Source organism: Oncorhynchus tshawytscha, unplaced genomic scaffold (genome assembly GCF_018296145.1).
Source record: "Oncorhynchus tshawytscha isolate Ot180627B unplaced genomic scaffold, Otsh_v2.0 Un_contig_16582_pilon_pilon, whole genome shotgun sequence".
NCBI classification, from domain to species: Eukaryota; Metazoa; Chordata; class Actinopteri; order Salmoniformes; family Salmonidae; genus Oncorhynchus; species Oncorhynchus tshawytscha.
Window position 1 is genome coordinate 1 of NW_024608740.1, and position 5,000 is coordinate 5,000.

General features: G+C 51.9%; 1 pseudogene; it reads right to left on the reverse strand.

Moving 5' to 3' along the window:
• Positions 1-30: 30 nt before the first annotated feature.
• The window catches only part of LOC121843775, a 32,856-nt pseudogene continuing 27,886 nt past the window's right edge, over positions 31-5,000 (reverse strand).

A 5,000-nucleotide genomic window follows, 5' to 3' on the forward strand; every position in this document is an offset into this window, starting at 1 on the left:
ATGAACTCTATATTCTATAGTCCTGTGTGATCAGTGTCGTACCTGTCCCAAGGTGGTCTGGGTCCTCCTCTGTGGGAATGGGAGGGCTGTGGAGGTGGACCTGATGGGTGGGAGGGCCTTATGGGTGGAGGGTGACCAATCATAGGCATGTGGTATCCCTGGGGAACCAATCAGAGAGAAATCAAGGAAGTACAGAGGAACATTTTAGGAAATGCAAATAAGATAGTTAGCTTCTTTTTTTAAAAAGTGTGTCTTAGAATGTACAGAGGCTACGACAGGTCATAATGTACCCTGCAATACAACTAGTGTGTCTCACCTGAGGTCCGCTGTCGGCTGATCTGATTGGTGGCTCTGACACCATGTAAGGCCCCCGCCTCCATCTCACTGAGAGAAAAAACAAAACACCAATGAATCAGTCAGTTAATCAAATCAGTCAAATATCAACGGTTGAGATGTGCATCTGTGTGGCGTCCGTAGTCCCGGCAACTCACCCTGGAGGCGGTGGCTCGTTGTGATTGGCCAAGTGCCGTGGCTCCGCCCGGTGTGGTTCAGGGGCGGGGTCAGGAGAGATTGACACCTCAGGCGGTCCCATCGGTGGGGTCTGAATGGGCAGGCTTTGTGTCAGGGTGACAGGAGGAGTGAGGGAGGCTGGGGGGCGAGAGGCGTTGGCCAATAGGGGGTCCTGCTGGCGAGCGTTGGCCAATAGGGGGGTCCTGCTGGCGAGCGCTGGCCAATAGGGGGTCCTGCTGGCGAGTGCTGGCCAATAGGGGGTCCTGCTGGCGAGTGCTGGCCAATAGGGGGGTCCTGCTGGCGAGTGCTGGCCAATAGGGGGGTCCTGCTGGCGAGTGCTGGCCAATAGGGGGGTCCTGCTGGCGAGTGCTGGCCAATAGGGGGGTCCTGCTGGCGAGTGCTGGCCAATAGGGGGTCCTGCTGGCGAGTGCTGGCTAATAGGGGGTCCTGCTGGCGAGTGCTGGCCAATAGGGGGTCCTGCTGGCGAGTAGCCCAATAGGGGGTCCTGCTGGCGTGAGCCGAGGGTTCTGAATGGCTGAGGCCGTGCTGGGGGCGGGGCAGACTGCTGCAAGGTTTTGTTTCGTGCTGGTTTGGGTGAACAGACTCATTCTTAAAGTTATTCACTGCCTGAGGAGAGAGAGAGAGAGAGAGAGAGGAGAAATTTTGAATTGTAAATAAAGCTATAGTGTGTATATGAGTGTAGTTTAATTACTGACTGACCGAGTGTGTGTGTGTGTGTGGTTTGTCAATGTGTGTGTGTGTGTGTGTGTGTGGTTTGTCAATGTGTGTGTTTTGTCAATGTGTGTGTGGTTTGTCAATGTGTGTGAGTGTGTGGGGTTTGGCTTAATGCGTCTCCGTGATGTGTACCTGTCGGGAGGAACTGTTAGCGATGAGGCGTCAGGTGAGACGTCAGACTGTTTGCAGGTGAAACAGGTGTGTTCCTCTGAGTCCAGCAGACTGGTCCTGATACCTAGAGGTTAAAAGGTCATACACAGAAGTTAGAAGTCAGGGGTGAAACAAATACAGAACTGTTAATTGAGACAAAAAGGACCCCCTGCATTTCAAAACACAGATTAAATCATCTGCATTTATATTGAAAGGAAACAATGTTGTGTTGCTTCAGTAGAGTGATCAGGGGACTAGTTCACCACTAAATACATGTTGTGTTGCTTCAGTAGAGTGATCAGCTCATCACTAAATAAATGTGTTGCTTCAGTAGAGTGATCAGGGGACTAGCTCATCACTAAATAAATGTTGTGTTGCTTCAGTAGAGTGATCAGGGGACTAGCTCATCACTAAATAAATGTGTTGCTTCAGTAGAGTGATCAGGGGACTAGTTCATCATCACTAAATAAATGTTGTGTTGCTTCAGTAGAGTGATCAGGGGACTAGTTCATCACTAAATAAATGTGTTGCTTCAGAGTGATCAGGGGACTAGTTCATCACTAAATAAATGTTGTGTTGCTTCAGTAGAGTGATCAGGGACTAGTTCATCACTAAATAAATGTTGTGTTGCTTCAGTAGAGTGATCAGGGGACTAGTTCATCACTAAATAAATGTGTTGCTTCAGTAGAGTGATCAGGGGACTAGCTCATCACTAAATAAATGTGTGCAAAACATTCAAACAGAAAATAGCTTTTTTTTCCCATGACAACAGAAGGGCAACACTATTCGGCTGGCAGCCACACAACTTAACTTCCAATGAAAGAGGAACGTTTTGCAAAGGCCATCAGATGTCTTATTGGCAGAGAGAGATTTACAGTCAGATACTTTTCCTAATGTCTTACTTTAAGTTCATCTTGCAAGATACTTCTGTTTTTAAATTCTTATTTTTTTTATGCTTGAAAAAGGCAGAATTCTGACCAAAATATAGGCATGGGAAGTGCCCTAGGCGCGGGAAGTGCCCAAATATAGGCGCGGGGAAGTGCCCAAATATAGCGGAAGTGCCCAAATATAGCGCGGGGAAGTGCCCAAATATAGGCGCGAGGAAGTGCCCAAATATAGGCACGGGAAGTGCCCAAAATAGGCACGGGAAGTGCCCAAATATAGGCACGGGGAAGTGCCCAACATAGGCACGGGGAAGTGCCCAAATATAGGCACGGGAAGTGCCCAAATATAGGCACGGGAAGTGCCCAAATATAGGCACGGGAAGTGCCCAAATATAGGCACGGAAATGCCGAAATATAGGCATGGGAAGTGCCCAAATATAACCTAGGCACGGAACTGCCCAAATATAGGCACGAGAAGTGCCCAAATATAACCTAGGCACGGAACTGCCCAAATATAGGCACGAGAACTGCCCAAATATAGGCACGAGAACTGCCCAAATATAGGCACGGGAAATGCCCAAATATAGGCACGGGAAATGCCCAAATATAGGAAATGCCCAAATATAGGCACGGAAGTGCCCAAACATAGGCATGGGAAGTGCCCAAACATAACCTAGGCATGGGAAATGCCATGGGCATCACGATACGATCACGATACTTAGGCGCCCGATACCACGGTTTTAGGATCAATACTGCGATTTTATTTGCGATTTCGATGTTCCAGACATATTGCTCACCACATGTCTGCTGCTATCGAAAAAGGAAGATAAGAGTTAACGTTAAGAGTTAAGTTAAAGGAAGATAAGAGTTAAGACAATGCTAACTAGCATTAGCGCAATGACTGGAAGTCTACAGGAACAGCTAGCAGGCCATCTATTCATCCCACTCTGGGAAAGAGGGGCCCTGGGTCACCGGTTTGTCTGGGCGGGGGGGGAGGGGGCCCTGGGTCACCGGTTTGTCTGGGCGGGGGGGGAGGGGGCCCTGGGTCACCGGTTTGTCTGGGCGGGGGGGAGGGGGCCCTGGGTCACCGGTTTGTCTGGACGGGGGGGGGGGACCCTGGGTGACCAGTTTGTCTGGACGGGGGGGAGGGGGCCCTGGGTGACCAGTTTGTCTCGGGGGGACCCTGGGTGACCAGTTTGTCTGGACGGGGGAGGGGGGCCCTGGGTGACCAGTTTGTCTGGGTGGGGGAGGGGGCCCTGGGTCACCAGTTTGTCTGGATGGGGGAGGGGGCCCTGGGTCACCAGTTTGTCTGGGGGAGGGGGCCCTGGGTCACCAGTTTGTCTGGACGGGGGGGGGGGGACCCTGGGTCACCAGTTTGTCTGGATGGGGGAGGGGGCCTGGGTCACCAGTTTGTCTGGGTGGGGGGAGGGGGCCCTGGGTCACCAGTTTGTCTGGATGGGGGAGGGGGCCCTGGGTCACCAGTTTGTCTGGGTGGGGGAGGGGGCCCTGGGTCACCAGTTTGTCTGGGTGGGGGGAGGGGGCCCTGGGTCACCAGTTTGTCTGGGTGGGGGGAGGGGGCCCTGGGTGACCAGGTTGTCTGGGTGGGGGGGAGGGGGCCCTGGGTGACCAGGTTGTCTGGGTGGGGGAGGGGGCCCTGGGTCACCAGTTTGTCTGGGGTGGGGGGAGGGGGCCCTGGGTGACCAGGTTGTCTGGGCGGGCGAGGGAGGGGGCCCTGGGTCACCAGTTTGTCTGGATGGGGGAGGGGGCCCTGGGTCACCAGTTTGTCTGGGTGGGGGGGGGAGGGGCCCTGGGTGACCAGGTTGTCTGGGCGGGCGCGAGAGGGGGCCTGGGTGACCAGGTTGTCTGGGCGGGCGGGGAGGGGGGCCTGGGTGACCAGGTTGTCTGGGCGGGCGGGGAGGGGGCCTGGGTGACCAGGTTGTCTGGGCGGGCGGGGAGGGGGCCTGGGGTGACCAGCTGTGTGTTAACTCACAGTCGTCGCAGTAGGAGTTACCACAGCAGGGTATGACCACAGCATCATTCATCAGGTCGTTACCTGGAACAGATTAGCAGACAAAGTGATTCAAAGACATTTTAACAACAAGTCTCTGCTCAGATGTCATTTTTTTGGTGTTTGACAAAAATCTCCAAGTTAAATTAAACCAATAAACAAATTGTAAAATTAAAGTGTAATAATAATAATGAATGCGGTAATTACAGATGGGGCAGAGCAGCTCATCAGGATTGGATCAGCCTCATCTTCAGACGATGACGCTTCACGAGGAACAAAGGGGACGTTCTTTCTTAACAGAGCATAGGCCTCCCTGCAACACATTATATATTATATAGTCTCCCTCCTTCTTACCCAGAGCATAGGCCTCCCTGCAACACATTATATATTATATAGTCTCTCCTTCTTACCCAGAGCATAGGCCTCCCTGCAACACATTATATATTATATAGTCTCTCCTTCTTACCCAGAGCATAGGCCTCCCTGCAACACATTATATATTATATAGTCTCTCCTTCTTACCCAGAGCATAGGCCTCCCTGCAACACATTATATATTATATAGTCTCTCCTTCTTACCCAGAGCATAGGCCTCCCTGCAACACATTATATAAACAGAGCATAGGCCTCCCTGCAACACATATATTATATAGTCTCTCCTTCTTACCCAGAGCATAGGCCTCCTGCAACACATTATATATTATATAGTCTCTC